Here is a 21,429-nt window from a genome sequence, read left to right as displayed (position 1 = left end):
AAGGGGATGCCTGGCAATTCCCATTGCTTGCTTCCTGTGTCTCTTCAGTTCAGCAGCTCTTAATTTAGCACCTGGTAAAGACAAGCAGAGTGCTACGTATTGGAAAGGTAAAGATATATAAATTGTGCCTGACAATGTGGGACTCCCAATCTTGGCATAATCTTGAGTGTTGTATCACAAGTGAGAAAGCTGAGTGGTTTGTTGTGTTTGGAGGTAAAATCCATTGGGAACAACTATGGTATCTGAGTACTGTTTTGCTTTTAATTCATTTCTAGATTCACATCTCTTCAGGGCTGTGGTCATCATTAGTGCTGTTCACTAAATATTTTCAGTTCCCTTTCTACTGAGTAGATAGTACAACCATATTTTCCTAAGCCACTGAAATTAGGTGTGCCCATGTGACTTGCTTTGCTGATAAAATGTGAACAAAAGTGGTATGTTTCACTTTCAGGCAAAAGCCTTAAGAGTCATCACATGCTCCATCCTGATTCCTTTCCAATGCTACAGTAACCGGAATGCCCCAGAGGGTGGAGGCTCTCAAGTCAGTGTCACTAAATGAGGACAAAGTGGAGGAGAGACCTTGCTGATCCATAATGGACATGTAGCATGAGAAAGAAACAACTTTTATTGTTGCAAGGCATGGAGATTTAGAAAAAAAAATTTATTATGGAAAATTTCAAGCATATATTTTCATGTATATAGTATATCAAACCTAAATGTTAAAGTCATTACTCAGTTTCAATAATTATCAATGATCAAGTATCAGTTATCAATATATAAGTCTCTGTGATGTGGCGCTTATTAGTTACTATGGTACAACTCAGACTAATCTTTCCTAAAAGAGGAAAGGATGTTATTTTATAGAAATACTAAATGAACGACAAGGAGGTAAAGAAAATGGAAACAAAATTTATGAGATTTGATTTTTATGCCATATTTTTCTTAAAATTTGTATGCTTTTAAGAATTCCAGAGAGCATAACATCTGGATGAATTAGTTAAAGTAAAAATTCCTTGGGTTAGTCTGTTTGGGCTGTGATGACAGGAATCTACAAACTGGGTGGCTTATAAATAACAGAAATTTATTTTTCACAGTTCTAGAGGCTAGGAAGTCTGAGATCAAGGTGTCAGCAGATTTGGTGTCCAGTAAAGGCCAGAAATTAAGGTCTGTAGAACATTAAGTACTGTTCTCTCTACAGAGCCAGTTTTATGTAGTTTATTTTGTCACAGAAGGACCTTAAGGCACATGTTTTGTTATTCCTCAGGTGTATCTGTTACAATGATAGTAGTATAGCAAAGTATCCCAACAAAACCTTAACTTGTAGTTTAACCCACTGAGAACTTGTGTTTTCTTAAGTTTCTCTCTCTGTCCACATACACACAGTACGTGGGTGTGGGGCTGAGCTTTCTATTCTGTCCCACTGGTCTATTGGATGGTTTCTGAGCCAGTACTATTGTCATTGCATTGACTTTGTAGTGTATTTGATTGGCAAGTGTCTCCTGTTCTCTTCTTTTTACAAGTTAATTATTTATTTATTGAGCTCCTCAAAAAGAAATCCAACTAAAACTTTGATTGACATTACATTGAACTTATAGATCAATCATTAATATAACTACGTCTTTATAAAGCCCTCCAAAATAAGTCACCCTGTATTAGGTTATACAGTCAAAAAGCATGGAAGGTGCTCTATTTATTCAGGTCATTTTCTTTTTCCTTATTTGAATTTTAAACATTTTAATAGAAGCTTTGTGTATTCTTGGGTAATGGCTTTTTACATAAAGAATTTTGTAATTCTTGTTGTTACTGTGAATGGTATCTTTTTAGTGTGTTTTCTAGCAGCTATTGTGCATGGAGAGAGATGCTGTTGATTTTTGCAGGTTGATTTTGTGTCTGGCAAACTTGCTGAAACTTAGAAGCTTTAATTTGTTTGAATCTTCGTTTTATCTAAGTTAACGTGTTTTTTTCCACTGCTACAGTAAGAAGCCCCCTCCCCCCCTCCTTTAATCTCTGTGGTAGGTGGGGGATGGGGGTGGGGAAGGATGACTCATTAGGAAGGAGGAGAAGATGTCTGGACATTTGTGAAATTAACATCTGGGGTCTCCATAGCTTCAGAGACTCACTGTCAGGCCACCGACCACAGTGATGGAGAAAAGATGGCCTAAAGTTCTCTGGTAATGGGGAGGGGGCATGCAAAGTGAGAGAGGGAGGGATGCAGAGAGGAGGAGGAAGACAGAGAAAAGGGAAAGGTATGGGGGCTGAGGGGGATTTTGCCTGGGTGTGTGGGGTCCGTGTGAGGCCTGGGAAGTATCAGAGAATGTGGGTAGTAAAGGAGCCTCAGGTTCCAGAGGAGTAGCTGGACCAGAAATCATCCAAAGCCCTGGGGACCTTTGGTCACTTAATGTGAGGATGAGGAGGGAAGAGCTCTGGCACTGGGAGACAGACTTGGGTACCTGACAATCCCCTCCCACCACCGCCCACATTGCCCAGTTCATAGAGGCCCCACCCTGATCGAAGTCACCGCACTGCTGTGATGCTAATGCCCAAAGCTGCCAGAGCCCAGGAACTTCTTAGGCTCCCAACCCCCTACATCATCAGAGCCCCTGAAAGTCAGAGCTGCACCCACAAGGCACACAGAGCTGGGGTCCCTGAGCTTGGTCCTGAAAAGCAGCCTGTTGAGGGAGGAGAAAATGTTGAGAATATTTTAACCGGGCAGCTTGTTTGCCCTGTTTAATGACAAGCTGTAACCAAGTATTAGGGTTGCTTTGATTTGGAAACTTCTCTGCACACCTGAGAGGTGGTGAAATGGGGCTGGCTCTGCCCACTGGAGGCAGGATGTGGAGGCCCTGGTTTAACAGCCCAGTTAGTGACCCTGATCGTAGTCCCTGGCTGAGTGGCTGTAAAATGAGGAAATGAGGAGGGTTTTGTGTTCCCTCTGGGCCTCTCCGCCAAGAGCTTGCCCTGATGAAATTATACATCATCAGGTGCAGTGTGCTTTGCCCCTTTGTGCCTTTAATTAATTCTGCTCCCAGGCACCAAAGCCCTGAACCTAGGAATCTCTCAGGAGAATTTGCTTTTTTAATAGAGATTGGGATGAGCATAGACATCAGGCAGGCCTAATCACACAAGGAAGCAGACAGATGCCCTCAGACCCCACTCTGTGCCAGACCGCTTGGGTCTTTGGGGGAGACAAGCTTGGCACTGCTTGTAAGCAACCCTTGGGAGGCCAGACTTTCCTTGTAAATTTATAGCAAACAAACAAACAAAAAAAAAGAGGCTATTTCGGAGTAAAGAAGCCAGAAAAAGGGCGCATGGGGGGATGAGAGAGAGTAAGCCCAGTCGAGTAACCCAGATCCGCTGAGTTTGCCAGGTGCTTCCAGGGGCTGAACAGCCAGGCCCAGGCCAGCCCAGGGCGTCCCCCAAAGCCTGGGGGTGAGGCCTGTGTTTCTGGGTGTGTTTCTCATTTCCTGTTACGGCTTGTCTCCACACGCGGAGTGGCTGTTAAACAGCGGCTTGCAGTGACTCAGCTTTATAAATAGGACATTTACAGTGAAAATTACAGGTAATTCCCAGAGTCTCCTGCCCGGGCTTATTTTAGGTGTGCAGATTACACAAGTGATGTCCCAGCCACCCTCCTCCAGCTTCTGCCCCCTGCAGCATCTGTGGGTATCTAATTTGAGGTAATATCTTCTGTCTGTGACTGGAAACTACCCCAGGAGGCCTGAGAGGGCCAAGGACTGGCATTGTCCACCTTCAGCCTTGTTCAGATGCTGCTGGAGCAGAACAGCTCACGTTGGGCTCATACTCACCTTGTCCCAAGTGCTGCGCTGCTACCACACTGACTTTCACTCACTCCCGGGAAGAGGTACATTTATTATCATTATTTTATGGATGAAGAAATTGGAATTCAAACCCATGTCTGACTCACTGCGGTTCTCAAGAGATTAACCACAGACTCCACTTCCTCTGAACACAGATTAAGAAGGCAAACAGATTATAGTAAAGAAAAGTTTCTGGAGAGAGAACAGGAGCAGGGTGCCAGGATTCTTTCTTTATAATTCCCTTCTCTTCTTCTCCCCAGGGACACATTTCTTGGCAAGGGGTCTTTTCTGGATATCCAGATGAGCTTGGAATGGCTCAACGGCCCCCACTGTACCTGGGTATGATGGAGAAGCCAAGAGAGCTGCTTACACCAGGGTAAGAGACTCTGCAACTGATGGGGCTCAGGCCACTGCAGGGTTAGGCCACAAACGCTGGTCAAATATTTGCCCAGCAAGCCCCAGTGTGCTCCAGAACAAGCAGCAGGAGCAGCCCTTGCTGAGTCACTGAATGCTGAGGTGCTCAACAGAAATGTGGATGTGAGGACTTTTTTTCTTTTCTTTTTTTTCTGGTGGCTGGCCCGTTTGGGGATCTGAACCCCTGATCTTAGACAATGCCTTTTAATGGCTTCCAACTTCTACTCCCTCACAATTAGCCAGGATCTCTCTCACCAAGGGGCCTGGTTACAAGGGAGGGCTCTGCTGCTCAGCTGCGGACACAGGGGCACCTTCTGCATTGTTCTGGTGGACCTGGAACACCCATGTCTTCATCAGGGACTGCCAATGCTTTTCTGAGCTACAGAACTGCATTTCCACAATTGGTGAGATTTCTCCCCCTAGATGCCCCAAAGCTTCTGAATTCATCAAGTTCAAAACAGAACACCGAAACCAGCTTGTCTCCTTGTGTTCTCTCTTTCAGTTCATGGCACCATAGTTAGAGGCCATTGAATCATCCTAATTCCTCCACTTCTCTCCTGCTCCCCTCTCACGTCTAACCGATTCTGCCTCTTGGCATCTGCTTTCATGCAGCCCCAAGTGTCCCTTCACTGCCCAGAGTGCATAGCCCACGCTGTGTCTTGACCACACCTCTCCCCTTTCTGCCTTTTTCTGACCCAGGGGTGGGCGCACAACCCAAGCTGAACTACTCATAGCCCTTCCCTGGGATTTTCCAAGCTGAAACAGGGAGTTAGACACCTCTTTCCTCTCTCAAAACTAGCTGGAAGGCTGGGGAACCAGAGAGGCCTGTGACCGTGTGCCCTACTGCCCAGAAAAGCCCCTCTGTTGCAGGAGTGGAGGAGACCGTGCTGCAGAGAGAAGCTGCGGTGAGTGATGGGGAGCGAGGTCCTGAAGGAAGGGGCTTCCTAATCCAGCCATCCCCCAAACCAGCCCTCCCCTGGTCCATCCTCCAGGGCCACCAGGATTCTTTTCCCAACTTTTTGTCTTAAAAAAGGTCAAACATGTACTGGCCCGACCCCCCCCCCCAAAAAAAGTCAAACTTCAGAAAAGTTTACAGAATAAACCAATGAACACTGCATACCCTTCACCTAGACTCATCACTTATTAGCATTTAGTGACATTTGTGTTTTCTATATATATTCATGTACACATTTTCTTCTGAACCATTTGAAAATAAGCTGCTGACATCATGACACTTCTCCCCTAAATATTTCAGCGTGTATGTCCTAAGAACATGATCATTTTCCTGCACAATCACAATACCATGATAACATTCAAGAAATTTAACAATGATATAATATTACGTAATATATGTCCATAATTCAATTTTTCCAAGGAAAATTTGAGTATGGATGTAAGATATTATTATAATTGTTTTTTCCCTTTTCACCTCTAGAGCCAGTCAAGGGTGACAAATGGCATTTACTTGTCATATCTGTTCAGTCCCCTGTAATCTAGAATATTTCCCCTGTCCTTTTCTGTATCTCATGATGTTAATATTTTTGTAGCTTTGCCCTCAATTTGGATTTATTTTTTCCTCATGATTAGAGTCATGTTATATATTTTTCTAACAAAAATATAACAGAAATGATAGTGGGCTCTTCTCGGTGTATTACATTAAGAGACACACAATGTCAGTTTGTCCCATTATTGGTGCTGTTAAATCTGATGTCTTTATTAAGGTGGTATCTGCCAGATTTCTCCATTGTAAAGGTACTATTTTCCCTTGATACCTGGGAAAAATTAAATAAATATATATTCTTATGCTAGTTCCCTTGGCTCCATTTCCCAGAGGTTGATGCAAAGAGGGCCGGGAGACAACTGCACATGCAGTGGGTTGCAATACAGGGGAGGAATGCTGAGCTTAGGGGATTTGAATCTTTTATGATAGGCAGTAAGTCTCCTGACCCTTTATGCAGGAGACATTATCTTTATCATACTGGACACTAAGCATGCCTGCACTTTGCTCCAGAGGGAGACACTGTCTCTGTCTTCCAAGACTATTTGCTATACAAACATCCTTGGAAAGGTGGTCCAGAACAAAGGTCATGAATGCCCACGCTCATAAGACATCCACACATGTGACAGACCCATGGAGTACCGTCTCCGAACAGATCCTGGAAAATTATCTTTCCACAACACAGTCCAATCATGTTATTTCCCTGTGTGGCTGGTTCGTCCCCAGTACCCATCCTCGCCATCTTCAGTAGTGGACACCAGTACCTCCCCCCACCCACAGCTGTGCACATGGCTTCCCCAAATTCAGTCTGCATTTCCCATCTTCTGTAGCGAGTATAAGTAGTGTGTGTAACTTCTGGAAAGTGCCCTTAAAGGATAGGGAGCATACCTTCCTCCTTCTCTCTCCTTTTTCTTGCAACATAAAATAGCAACTTCCCTCCTCCATGGCACCATGGCACTTCCTAATCCTCTCCTCTGCCTTGCTTTTCTCTATAGCATATAACACCATTTGACACACCATTTATTTTGCTTATTTTGTATACTGTCTGCTTCCTCTCACTAGAATGTAGACTCCGTGAAGAGTGCTGGTGCACTATAGTATATTTGTGTCAATTGTTAAAATATTGAAATACTTCTGTATCAATTGGTGACTAGCCATTGCCCCAAGTCCCTATGTGTCCCCCATGGCACCTCCAAGGTACCCAACTGTCATAGTCTTCTCAGGCTGACATATCAAAATACAACAGACTGGTGGCTTAAACAACAGGAATGTATTTTTCACAGTTCTGGAGGCTGGAAGTCCAAGATCAGGGTGCTGGCCAATTATGTTTCAGGTGAAGGCTCTCTTCCTGGCTTGAAGGTGGCTGCCTTCTTGCTGGGTCCTCACATGGTGAGGAGAGACACACAGAGAGAGAGCTCTCTCTGGTGTCTCTTCTTAGAAGGGCACTAATCCCATTAGACCACGGCTCCACCCTTACGACCTCATTTAACCCTAATTACTACCCAAAGGCCCCATATCCAAATACTATCACATTAAGGGTTAGGACTTCAACATATGAATTTTTTTTTTTTTTTTTTTTTTTTTGTCTTTTTCGTGACCGGCACTCAGCCAGTGAGTGCACCGGCCAGTCCTATATAGGATCCGAACCCGCGGCGGGAGCGTCGCTGTGCTCCCAGCACCGCACTCTCCCAAGTGCGCCACGGGCTTGGCCCTCAACATATGAATTTTGGGGACACAAACATTCAGTCCATAAAGCCAACTAAACAGGTGTTGACTCACACAGTAGGAGGCTCCTACTTCTGCATTAGAGCCAGTGATGTCCTGATTAATCAGAGCCTATGCCAGATCCCTGAGGTGCTTAGTCAATACTTGTTGAATGAGTGCATGATAGATCTTAGGATGGCTCCAAACCATTGTCCATCGCAAACTCAAGAGGAGCTAGAGTCAGGCTTTTCAATAAATAAAAATTAGGAAAAAATACAAAGCAGCAGTTCTCTGCTATTTTTTCAAGTGTTTCCTGCTCTTATCTCATCCTACTCCATGGGGAAGAGGAAGTGTCTCTGAGCAGACACATAGAAAGGGAATCATTCTTTTTTTTCCTGAGACAAGTAATTGCTAGGATGTTCCTTATATGGACTATGGGATCAGAGAGGGCAGAAGACACAACACAGCAGTGGTGTGAGTGCCAGGAAGGGAACATGAACCCCAGCAGTCAGCTCAGAGCCACACACAGCTCTCTCACTTTGTCTCTCAGGAGTTCCATTCTGTGTCAAGGAGATGGAGTGATTTAAAACATGTGCTGTGGATTGAATGTCCCACCAAAACTCAATGAAGCTTGATTCCCCACTGTAACGGTGTAAAGAGGGTGGAAAGTCAGACCATGGCAGTGTTGAAAGGTGGGGCCTTTAAGAGGTGTTTGGATCATGACAACTATGCCCAGGTGAATGGATTAATCCATTTGTGGAGTAATAGATTAACGGTTTAGTGGACTGTCACAGGAGTGGCAGTTGTGACTTTATAAGGAGAGCACATGAAAGCATTCCAGCCATTCTTGCCATGTGACACCTGTGTTGCTGTAGAGTCACCACCAAGAAGATCCTCTCCAGATGTGCCCCCTGGACCTTGGACTTCCCAGCCTTCCAAACTGTAAGAAATAAATTTTGTGTTCTTCATAAATGACTCAGTTTCAGGTATTCTGCTACAAGCAACAGAAAATGGACTACTAAAGGCCAGCCCGTGGCTCACTTGGGAGAGTGTGATGCTGATAACACCGAGGCCACGGGTTAAGATCCCCTTACCGGTCATCTTTTAAAAAAAAAGAAAGAAAGAAAGAAAACGGACTACTACATATAGCATGTATCTGTTACATTAAAAAATGAGCAAGCCTTGTTAACCAAGCGATTCCTTGTTCTGGGATCTACCTTTGAGAAACGCTCACACACTTGCACAGGGAAGCATTGCTTATAACAGCAAAAGAAGTTTAAATAACCTAGTTGTCTAGCAGTAGGGAAACAGCTAAAATGTGGTATTATTACAGTGCACTATTTTAATTTTACCAATTAAAAAATGATGAATTGGCCTATGCAGACTAATGTAGGAAGACCCTTGAAGATTTGTTGTTGAGAGGAAAATAGCAAGTTGAAAATAATACTTACAGGATTTGTATATAAAACCCCCCAAATACGTTTTCTGTTCTTTTTAAAACTTCTTTAGAATGTTATCATTTTAAGCATACAGGACAGTTTGGAGAATAAAACAACGAATGCTTGTGAACCCACCATGCAGAGTTTTTTTGTGTGTGCGTGGCTTTTTTTTGGGGGGGGGGATATTTGTTTTAAATAGGAACCATCTTTACCATGCAGCATCTGAAATAAATTTATTTATTCATCCAACAAATATTTGTTGAGTATATACTACATGCCAAACTTTGTCCTGAAGGTTGTGCTAAGCGACATGGATACAGCTTTGAACAAGACAGACAGGGCTGGCCAGTTAGCTCAGTTGATGAGAGGCAGTGTTATAACATCAAGGTCAAGGGTTTCGATCCCCCTACCTGCCAGCTGCCAAAACAAAGTCAAATAGCCTGCTCTTTTGGAGATTAACATTTTGGGGGCAGACAGAAAACAAGCAATAAACCAAATACAATATTACAGATTGTGATAAAGGCTATGAAGAAAACAAACAGAAAATAGATTTGACCTACTGTATTAGTCTGTTTTGTGTTGCTATAACAAATACCTGAGACTGGGTAATCTATAAAGGACAGAGGTTTATTTGGCTTATGATTCTGGGACAGCTGTATCTAGCACAGGCCTCAGGCTGCTTCTGCTTGTGGTGGAAAGTGGCAGGCCGCCCGTGGGTACAAGCAGATCACCTGGCAAGAGGAAGCAAGGTGGGGGGGAGGTGCCAGGGTCTATTAAGCAACCAGCTCTTGCAGGAACTAACAGCGAGAACTCACTCATTAATCTCCCCATCTAGGGAGAGCATTAATCCAATTCATGAGGGATCCGCTCCCATGACTCAATGAGTTTCCTGCACTGCCACATTGGGGATCAGATTTCCACATGAGTTTTGGAGGGGACAACACATCCAAACTCCATCACCTACCTTGGATAGGAGGAGCAGGGAGGACGATGCGAGGGGATGGTCTGTGAGCTGAGCCCTGAAGGATGAGAAAGACACAACCATGGGAAGAGCAGTCTGAGAGAGGCCTGGAGAATCTCAGAACCAGGGCTGGCTATAAAATTTGCTAAGCCCAGTGCAAATAAAAATGTGGTCCCTAGCCCGGGGTGGAAAAGTCAATCTCCCCTTTCCAGGGGCTCACTGCCCCAACCCAGGGCAGATGGGAGACCCCCCCAAAGGAGTAGGACTTCTGCCTGGGACACGCTTGGTACCTGCACTGGGACTGGGTGAGAGATGCCTATCATCACAACTGTAGTGCTAAGGCTAATGTCAGAATCCTGTTGACATAGCCAATTGCAAAGCTAGGCTCTTGTAGGAATCCTGTTCGTGACGCCAACTGTGTAGCTACACGGACCACGCCAGTTGTCAGGCTCTTTTACTTGCCCCTAATCCTGCACTGACTGGGCCAATTGTCCAGCTAGGGCTGGGTATGGAGCTAACAGACCCCTCAAGCCCGTTCCAGACTGAGTCACAGACCCTTCACACACCAGGCTGGGTCACCAGACCCCTCACACGCAGGTCTATGAGCTAGGTAACTGGCAAACAGGTCCTTGGAAGCCATAGGCTGGAAAGCACAGTTGCGCACCCCGCAGCCACCCAAGGCAGTAGTCAGCTAAGGTGGTGGTGCCCCGCAGGCCCACTAACTCCACCCCCACACAACCTGCCCTTAAAGAATGCTGCACCACCCCCAACCTGCCCCGAGGCAAGGGGGCCTGATTAAATTATTCTATTTTCCCAACACCAACCCTTATGTACCTTTCAGTTTAAGTTTACACGGGTTCAGACCCCTATATAGGGATGGCCAGCTGGCTCATTTGGGAGAGCATGGTGCTGACAACACCAAGTCAAGGGTTAAGATCCCCTTACCAGTCATCTTTTAAAAAAAAGTTTACTTTATCTATTATTATTATTCTTATTTTTGGTGGCTGTCTGTACAGGGATTGAATCCTGGATCTTGGTGTTATCAGCACCATGCTCTGACCAACTGAGCTAACCACCAGCCCTCAGTTAAAGGTTAAATTGCTCATTCTTTCAGTAAATTTCCATAACTGACCTCTCATTCTGATGCTTCCTATCTGCCCTTTAAGATAATGCCTCTGGCACAGAAGTCAAGAGACTGCCTCATGCCTAAGCTGAGCCTGCAGACATCCTTACTGAGCATGCGTGAATATCTGACCTTTGACCCCAGAGGGCACTCCTGCTGTCTTCTGCACATGCCCACGGCCTAGCACTGGAACAGATCACTGAGGGACTCCTCCAAACCCTTTAATGCTCCAGGCCTCGCACCACCCCTAACCACTTCCCCATAAATGTACTACCTTCCCCATGGTGGGGAAGGCGGGTCTGAGGTGCTAATCTCCTGCCTTCTCACAATGGCTGCCTTGTGATTAAACTTTCTTTTTCTACTGCAGACACACGAGACTTAGTGACTGGCTATCTGTAGTGCAGGCACACAGATCCACTAGGTTCAGTAACACCAGCTGGGGTGGATGACTGCTACGGTGCCTAGTCTATAGATGCCACACCACATTCATGACTCCAGCCCTCCTTGTGACCCGGCCCAGGATCCTGTCAGGGGTGAAGGACAGTGGTGGAATGTGGGCCTCCCCCTGCCAGTGCACCTGGGCAGAGAGTGGCAATGGTCACAAGGAGGAGGAAAGGGGAGGCCAGGTGGGACCCGGGGCCCCAAAGAGCAAGGAGGCAACAGGAGGTAGAACTTGGGGTTCACTGAGGCTCTGGGTTCAGTACCAATGTTATGTATGCTCCATTGGCCCATCAGACTTCACTACAGAGCACAAACTCAGAGATAACAAATCCAGGGAATGGGCTGGACCAGTCACACAACGTTCATGCTGGGCCTGAATCAGTTAAAACACCCTCAGATAAGTCATTTCTGAAAATGAATCACTTAGATTATTTTCTTACATGCTATACAGAGAGACCAAGAAGAGTCTAAACACAGAGGCCTTGCTGGGTTTCCCCACTGAGTCTATGAGCATCAGATCATACTTTTCTTGTCCAGTCACATTTCTCCCTGGCTATGCCTGCTTCATAGAACCTAAGCATAAACATCGACAATTTCCCCCTATATCTTTGGGTATTCATTCTGAAGGCTGCTGTGTCACATAAAACTATGAGATAATAAAATTTGTTAGGCCTTTTCTTCATATTAATCTGTGTTTATCAGGTGATTTTTCAGAGAACCTTCAGGAGGTTGAAGGGCCTGTCCTCCCTAGGCCCCACCAGTCACATTGTTTTTGTGCCTGGGTGAACCCAGTAGAGTGAGCTGAGCTCTTCTCTATCATCCTAGCAAGTTGCACCTCGCCTGCCCAGTCTCTTCCTCCAGACACTAGCCCAGAGGAAGCCGGCCAGCTTACAGGACGACTTGTCTGAGGAAGGCAGCAAAGGCCAAGCGTGCTGCTCCCTGCTCCTTGCTCCTTACACCCCTTCCACCTGGCCCAACACGATGGCCTTGCCTCTTAAAACCCACATGAAAGAACAGGAACAAAGGTGAGCTCACAGGGGAGTGAGGACCCGGAGAGGAACAGGAGACAGAACCCATGGTTATATCTGTGACATCAACCTGAACCTTGGTTCTCTCGGATGCAAAGGGTGTCTTTCCTGCTGGCCCAAACCCTTTCTTCTCGGTTCTGAGGACCTGTGGGGATGAGCGGCACTGGCTGTTTAAGCAGAGAGCTCCAGCTGGGCTTCCATTTTCATTCAAATATCAATTACAAAGGCACCTCAAGGTTTCTCTTGTGTAAACCATTAAACCAGTAAGAAATTTCCAACAAGGGTAGAGGCTTGGAGAAGGAATAGGGGGTGGGAAGACCTAAGGCTTAGGAGAGAGGAGAGGTTTGCGGGGCTGAGTCTTGGGGAGAGCTGACCACCAGCTGTCCAGGCTTCTGGCAGGCTGCTGGCACGGCTCAGTGGCCCTGGGGAAGTAAGGCGCTGTGGCGAGCGTTCTTACAGGCTTTGTTACTGCTGATGCACACACAGAATGGGAAGTGCAGTCCTGGTTTGACCTAACCCTCAGTCCCTCTTTAATTGCTATAAAAAGCAGTCATTTTCACCCTCCCTAGTGGCACTGGAGTGCTGGAAAGGTTAATGGAAAGAAATTAAACTAAAAGTAATGTCTTAAGCCTATTAATTTAAAATGGCCAAAAAGAAAAAGAGTCTGCAGAAGAAAGAAAACTCCTGCCTTTAATTCCCATTAATTGGGCAAGGGAAAACTCTCTCCTACAAATTATTGAGTCTTTATTGTTCTCCAGTGTCTGCAAAGAGAGGTGTCTGGCTCCAAGGCTGTGCTAAAGAGCTCTCAGGACAGTCGTTTAACTGAGGACAAATAGCCTGAAGGGATCCAGCTTTTCTCACAGTGCCTGCAGGAAGTTAATAAGAACTCCAAGAAAGAATAAGTTTGGGAAGCACTGGGTTAAAAGAAGTAAAAAGGGCTTCTTTACCATAGAGCCTTAAATATATTAATGTACAATGTGAATTTTGAAGAAGGGCATGGAAGACCCTGCTGGTTTCCTACTCAACAACGTTCCCTGTACGTGTCTTTGCTAAGATAACCTCGATTTTGTCGGGTTATAGTATGTGTGTGCTTCATGGGCTCCTCCCCAGTTCCTCCCCAGGGAGGAACGTGGATAGATCCAAGCCATTCCCCTCAACAAGGACTGCTTTAGGTATGAGCATATGATACAGCCCCGCATGTAAGGAATGTAAAGGAAATCAGTCTTGGGGATTTCTAGGAAGGTTTTCTTAGCCCTCAAAACAAGTCATAAGACTAAGATTCTTTTCTTTCTGTCTTTGGGCATTGTCATGTGATGATATGAGCTTGGAGCTGCAGCAGTCATTTTGGAATCATGAGGGAAAAGCCAAGAAAATCTGAGAGAAGCTGATCTTGATCTCTGATGTTGTTAAGCTGTTGCATTAACCACCTCTGGAGTGGCCCTTTACATTTGTGACTTTGTTGTTTAGGCCATGGAGTATTCTGTGATTTTTAAGCTTAGAGCATTCTGAAACTAAGGAAGACTCGATATGCAGACAGTCCCCAATTTATTTGACCACAGACGGTCCCCTCAGAATAGGGGTCTACCGAGAATGCTTTGGGAAAGGCTGATGGAGTAAGGGACGGACTTGGGAGTCAGACACTCCAGGTTCTACTTTAGGTTCTAAAAATCCCATGAGTTTCTGTCTCATTTTCAATTCTATGCAAGAAGTGTGTTATCTAAGGCAACCTAGGTCAAGTGCCTAATACTATGCATGGCACATAGTAGGTGTGTCATCAATAGTTGTTCTTAGTAGAATATTGGGAGTGGGGGAGGAGAGGAGTAGTCCAGTTTGACAATTTCATTTATGCCAAAGAATTCTAACCAATCCAAAAATAAAATCTGTGTTCCCTGGCTTCATACCCATTTAGAGAACTCTCTAGCCTCCACTCAGCAGGAAAAAGATAAAATAAAGATACCATAGATGTCCTAGGCGAGATCTCAGCTCTAGGGCCCACAGTTCCTCATGCTTCTGCTAAATAAAGCCCTGGGTTCTGCTGGGATGAGCTCCCTGGATGGCCAGTGTCCCTCTGTGCATACTAATTGCTCTGGGACACTCCTCAGTGAGAACATCCACATGTCCCAGGTGCCCAGCCTGCCCCAGAAAAGCAGTCTCCAGTGTTGATGCTCAAGTGGATGCCAAGATTGGGCTCCTTGTCCAGACCGCTGGCTGAGACTCAGGGCAGCAGCCAGCCGGCAGGTGACCCAGGGCTTTGCTCTCTTAGTTTTGTCCCCTGAGGCATTATATCTGTATGCATATATTACATCCCCAGAAAAAGAATCCCAGGATCTTCCCTCTTGTGTGTTTTTGTCTTGCTTCCTCATGGCCCAGGATGCCAGCTGAGGTCATCAGTACGAGGAAACCAAACTGATGGGATGGGAGCTGTTGGGAGAATAGAATAATCAGGCTCCACTTGCCTCAGGGCCGGTTGGGGTGGTTCAGTAAACTAATTGTGTGGGTGGAGTTGGTGCGCATGCGTGGCCCGGGGCGTTGCTGGCTCGCCCTCCAGCAGAGGCACCTCCTGTGGCCATGCTTTCCAACCTAAGGCTTCCAAGGACCTGTTTGCTGGTTACCTAGCTCATAGACCTGCATGCGAGGGGTCTGGTGACCCAGTCTGTGAACGGGCTTATGGGGTCTGTGCGCTCCAGACCCAGCCCTAGACCGACAATTGGCCCAGTTGACAGGATTACGGTCATGTAAAAGAGCCTGACAGGAGCAGATTCGTCTGCCATTTTTCTACATCTTTGAGTTGCACATCAAATCTGGGGCTGATCCCTCCCACTTGTGTGACCCGCCAGTTCTGTGATCAACAATGACTTCGAGTTCACCGGTGTAGCCATGCTTCATCACCGCCACTAGGAGCTGGCTGACGACGTCGGAGAACGGCCCACAGGGACCTGCGTCGCCTCTTCTCGGTTTTGTGGGCTCTCTGGAAAGCAGGGCCGGGCTGCGCATGCGCACTGCCACGCGGCGCCGAAGCTGAAGAGGGCGGGGACGAGCCCTGCTCCCTCCCAGGCCCACATCGAGGAGAGCGCGAGCGTATACGGGTGCGCATGCGCTTGCGAGTGCGCGTGCTCACCTGTGCATATCCCCCCACAGTGTTGGCGCGTCCTAAAGGAAGGCGTGAGGGAGCCCGGGCACAGACCAGTTAGTAGGGGCTCAGAGAGGTTCAGGGGCCTGCCTAGGGACATCCCCAGTCAGTGGCAGAGACGGGTGTGAGAACAGCGTGTGGCTCCTAGGCCGTCGCTCTTCCCACAGGGAACAGGACACTCGCTGTCCAATGACGGGAGAGAGAGGTACATGAAGAAGCGTCTGGACTGCCGCTGGCTCAAGCCACCAGAGCATGGCCCTGGTCACGTCACTCCTTCTGCCTGCCCCACTCTCTGAAAGGAGAAGAAACGGAGCCACCCAGCTAGTTTCTCAGGAGAAAAGCAGACGGGACTGAAGAAGAACCATGTCGCCAAAGAAGCCAGATGAGGCAGGGGACCCGGCATGTGGGGAACACCTGGTGTGGGGCTGGGCACTGGCAGAGAAGAAAGGGGGCAGAGGTCTTAAGATGGGGGATGGGACCACAAGAATGACTTGGGGGATACCTGGGGATTAAAATTCCTCTTTGGACCACACTTGAAATCCGAAGGTTCTCTGGGACTGGACTATGGAAGTCCTAGCTTTTGAAATGTTGCAAGTGTAGTGGTCGTGGTGCCCAGTGTTAACTTGTAGGAATAAATACTTAATGATCGTGTGTCAGTCTGGAAGGGCTTCCTAGAAGAGGTGACTCTTGAACCAAGTTATAAAGCTGTGCCTCTTATTCTCTGACGTGCATAGGCATCACTGAGGGTCTGATTCAATAGGGCTGGGCTGTGGCCTTTGATTCTGCATTTCTAGCAAGCTCCCAGGAGATGCTGATGCTTCTCGTAGCAAAGTTATAAAGGATAAGGAAGAGTTACCCCATTGAAAAGGGGGGTCATTCAGAGAGGACATTCCTGGCAGCAGGCAAAGTAGAGCAAAGGGGGAAGGTAAGAAGAACCGCAGAGAGCTGTGTGTGGTGGGACCTGGCCTAAGAGACAGAGACATGATGAAGGCCTGGTAGAGTGAATGGCGGAGCTTGGATTCATCCTGTGGATCAGGATGGATGTCCCAGCTCAATCAGAGTCCCTCGGGCACTATTTAAAAATGTGCATCTCTTGGCCGCACCACCAGAATATCGAATTTATTGGGTCTGAAGAGGGGCTCAGGAATCTGCATTTTTAAGATGCTCTCAGGGTGATTCAAATGCAAACTCAAGTTTGATAACCTGTGTTGGGCAATTAAAGGGTTTCAGGCAGTGGAGGGATAAGATTACATTTTTGTTTCAGATAGATCCTCTGGGAACCAGAGGACAAGGCCAGGAACAGGAGGCTGGAGAAAGGGCTGAAGGGGCTGGAGAAGGGCCGTAGAAGTGGAGGACTTGGACCAAGATCCTGGCAATAGGAATAAAGAGGTGGGTGAGCTTACAAAATATTCATCGATGATTCACTGTAATTGACGGACTGCCTGTCATGAGTATATGGGGGCAAGAGAGATGATGAGTTCAATTTTAGACCTTCCAAGTTTGGGGGACATCCAGATAGAGAAGTCCACTGGGCAACTGGATATGAGAATCTGAAGTTCAGGGGCAAAGACCAGGTCTGGGTGTAAATTTTAGAGTCAGCAACTGTAAGCATCACAGTGAACTACGGGCAGCAGGAGGCTTTTCAGATCTTCTCTCAGCCTATGACTTGCGGGTGGGGGGTGAGGATGGCAATCTGAGCACTAATTCTGCCGGGAGTCAATACTGTTATCAACAGTGATGTTGATCATCAAGAGTGCAGAGCCCAAGAACCTTCCAGGAGGATTTTGAGGACAGAGGAACTTAACTTCTCCCCTTGGAGACTTGCAGACCTTTTAAGTGATGTCTAACTTCCCAGAATCAGCCTGGAAGAATGGAGGACCTCATTAAAGGGATCCATCAAATCTGTCTTTCTGCTGTGATTTGACCTTGTAACACATATTCTCAGATTCCAAGGGCAAACTATGCTGAACATGATAGTGTCAGCTTCTGGAGCACTGTGTCAGGTCCTAGTGACACTCTGTGCCCTGAAGAGACCCACAGTCAACTGGAAAAGACAGACAAGGAGTTGGACATCCATGCTGCCTTGGGATTTCATGCTGCACAGAAATCTAAATAAAACTGGGGTTTCAGGGAAGGTTCAGTGGAAGAAGTGACACCTGTTAGATTTTGAAAGAGAAATAGAAGTTGAGTAGATGAAGTAATGGAAGTAAGAGAGAAGAAAAATTCTAGGCAGAAGAAACAACATGTGCCAAGCCCAGGGTCATGCACTAGAATGTGATCAGGGAACAATGAATATTAAATATACCTGGAGCAAAGGGCATGTGTGGGACAGGGGCAGGAAATGAATGCAAGTGGGGGAGGGGCAGAGCCTATCATGAAGTGTGGCAATGTATGCAAATGTATGGAATTTAAAATAATCTTTAAAACTCTGAAGAGGGACAGTAACAGCTGGGTGTGGGTGAGGAACAGGCAGGAGGTTTTTGCAATGATTACCCAGCATGAATGGGACTTGAACCAAGACAAAACAGGCTCCATCCTCAGTACTTCCTGCTGGCCCAGCCCCCAAACATGTCTCCAGTTTGTCTCCTCCCCACAGCCAGCAGTCAGAACAAGCCACCCTCTCCTCTGTCTTGGGCTCCCACAGGAGCCAATTGGTCTTGCTGCTTTCACTTTTATACTTCACCACAAGGCAGCCAGAGTTACCTTTTAATAATATATGTCATATCGTGTCTCTTCTCAGCTTAAAACCCTTCGGTGGTGTTGTTGTGGGGAGAACACACAGAGGAATCCAAGACTGGTGTCAGTGTTGCAGTTTTATAGCTCTTTATGTTAGTGTTCAGCTTTTTGTTCAGTGTTACAGCACTTCTTTTTGCTTGCAAGCAAGGAGAGCACTGGGGAGCAAAAACTCCTAAACCAGGGTCTCTCAGAACAAAGGAAAAGACCATCTCATATAGCCTAAATTCATGCCCTTTTCCCACCCAAGTTCCCGTTCAGGTCCTCTTATGTAAATGAGAGATGCAGTCCAGCTAATTTGGCCCTTGGGGATGTGAGACTGCTGTTACTTTGCAGAGGGTGGGTGCAGGAAGCAAGCAAGCTAAGTCGCAGAGGCCAGTCTGCAATTAAGGCAGACAAGCGTGGGGTTTCTAAAACAGTTTCTCAAGTGGAAAAGAGGAAAGGCTTAACAATTAGAAAATGCTTAGGGTTCCCTGCAACAGTGGCTTTCCTCAGACTGCTCTTGGAATAAAACCCAACTTCCTTATCCTGGTTCACTTGATCTGGCCCTTCATACTTGTGTGACCTCATTTCCAATGGTCTGTTGTTGTCTGCACTCTTAACACATTGTCCTTCTTTCTATTCCTTAAACCTGCATGGCTCATTCATGTCATAGAGCTTTTGTGCTAGCTCTTCCTCCTGCCTGGACCTTCACACAGCTGGTAACTTCTTGTCTTTCAAGTTGTAATTTAAATGGCACTTCTTCACACAGACTTTACCTGACAACCCCCTCACTCTACAGGAGCTACTCAATTATTCTTTATCAAATTGACTCGTTTTAATTCTCTGAGCAGCTCTTATTACTACCTGGTATTTTCCTGTTTGTGTATATGGGAGAGGACTTCAAAAAGTTGGTGGAAAAATGGAATTAAAAGATAAAAATAAAGAAAATAAACTTTACTTCTTAACATAAGCTCCATCAAGTTCAAGACACTTTTGTGAGTCATATATCAGCCATTTGTTCCATTCCTAAAGAACTGAGGGTCCTGGGAATTTAACCATGTCAATGCAGTCATTTTTAACTGAAAAATAGGTGTCCTTTAAAGATTCTTTAAGATTGGGAAACAGAAAAAAGTCAGGAGGCGCCAAAGCGGGACTGTAAGGTGGATGCCTGATGATTTCCCATTGAAACTCTTGCAAAATTATCCTTGTTTGATGGGAGAAATGAGCAGGAGAATTGTCATGGTGGAGAAGGACTCTCTGGTGAAGCTTTCCTAGGCATTTTCATAAAGCTTTGGCTAATTTTCTCAAAACACTCATAATAAGCAGGTGCTATCATTCTTTGGCCCTCCAGAGGGTCAACAAACAAAATGCCTTGAGCAATCCCAAAACTGTTGCTGTGACCTTTGCTCTTGACCAGTCTGCTTTTGCTTTGACTGGACCACTTCCACCTCTTGGTAGCCATGATTTTGTGCTTTATCTTCAGGATCATACTGGTAAAGCCATGTTTCACCTCCTGTTATAATTTTTCAAAGAACTGCTTCAAGATCTTGATCACACTTTTTAAAAATTTCCATTGAAAACTCTGCTCTTGTCTGCAGTTGATCTGGGCACAACAATTTCAACACCTGTTAGGAAAAAACACACACCAAAGTGTTTTTCCAGCTCTTACTCAGCACCAACACAGAAGACAGACTTCTGTGACTAAGTGTGTGGGGATTTCTCCCCACCAACAAGCAAGTGATTCTGCAGCAGACACCAGCTGGATGTCCTCTAATTCAATTCCAACACTGTCTACCTGGAGGTAGCATCAGATCCCACAGCAGGGCTCTGTCCAGGACTGCTCATTACCTCAGATGAGATCAGGCACATTTAGGGTGGTATGGACGTAGATTGTCCTTTGCTTCAGATGCCAGATGCAAGCCCCAGATTATTTTACCTGTGCTTCTGACTGACTGGCTGTGAGTGGGGGTTCCCACACCTCCTCCTCCCTCTTTAGGCTCGGTTAATTTGCTTGAGCAGCTCACAGAAATCAGGGAAACACATTTACAGGTTTATTATAAAGGATATTACTGAGGATAGAGATGGAGAGATGCTTAGGGTGAAGTTTTGGGGAAGGGGCATGGAGTTTCTGCATCCTCCTGGGATTCACCACCTTCCAGGAACCTCCATATGTTCAGCTATCAGGAAGCTCCCTGAACCCTGTGCTCTTGGGTTGTTATGGAAGCTTCATCATGTAGGCATGATTAAAGCATGGACAACTGTCTAGAAATGTGATTGAACAAAAAGGGTATGATCTAACTTTAACAGCCTGGGTGAAGAAACCCAGCAAGGCCTGTCTGTTCAGATTCTTCCTGGCCTCTCTGCAGCATTCTTTCCTCACAGGTACGGGATGGGACCCCTTCTGGAATGGGGGTCTTATGACCTGCAATCAGATAAGGTAGGTCAGAGATTTTCTTTATGGCCAGCTCCAAGGCAGAAAGGCAGGAGAAGGTTAGAACAAACCAGGAACCATGGATGAAAACCAAAATATACATATCATAATATCACATAGACTGTCTCCAAAAATGGCCACCATCAAGTCCTTTTCTCGTAGTACACACATGCTGTTCCATTGATCAAGAGGTTAGTTTTATTTCTCCTTCCATGAAATCTGGACTGGCTTCATGACTTGATACTTGCTTTGACAGAACGAGGCAGAAAGGATACTGTGCCAGTTCTGGGCCTAACTTTCAAGAGGCTTATCAGATTCTGCTTTTACTCTTTGAAACCAGGTACCATGTAACAAGTCTGACTACCCTGAGATCACCACCTTATGAGGAAGCACTCACGTAGAGAAAGAAGCTATGTGGAAGATCACTTAAGTGGGAGACATGTGAGTGATAGCTTCTTGGACCTTTCAGCATGGCCCAGCTATCAACTTAATGTAGATGAGTGAATGACCAGATGACATGATGCCAGATGACACCCAGCAAGGCAGAAGATTCGCCTCACCTAGCCCTGACCCAATTCCTGACCAGAAAATTGTGAGGCATAATAAATCCTTATTGTCTGAAGTTGCTAAGTTTTGGAGAGGTTTGTTATGCAGCAATAGGTCATCCTATCACTAGAATGAAGCTCTGTGAACTTTGCCTGGCAGTACCTGGCACATATATGGACTC

The 21,429-nt window shown here is 46.1% G+C and overlaps 1 long non-coding RNA gene across 1 annotated transcript; it reads left to right on the top strand.

Annotated features, from left to right (window-relative positions):
* The first annotated feature begins 4,141 nt into the window (after positions 1–4,141).
* On the top strand, positions 4,142–21,078 carry LOC134373432 (uncharacterized). The gene is made up of 3 exons (XR_010022978.1): positions 4,142–4,194; positions 5,032–5,137; positions 21,043–21,078. It is a non-coding gene; the product is annotated as an uncharacterized LOC134373432 (long non-coding RNA).
* Positions 21,079–21,429: the final 351 nt, after the last annotated feature.

Source organism: Cynocephalus volans, chromosome 3 (genome assembly GCF_027409185.1).
Source record: "Cynocephalus volans isolate mCynVol1 chromosome 3, mCynVol1.pri, whole genome shotgun sequence".
NCBI lineage: Eukaryota > Metazoa > Chordata > Mammalia > Dermoptera > Cynocephalidae > Cynocephalus > Cynocephalus volans.
Note: the sequence above shows the minus strand (reverse complement) of the source record. Positions and strands in the feature narration are given on the sequence as shown.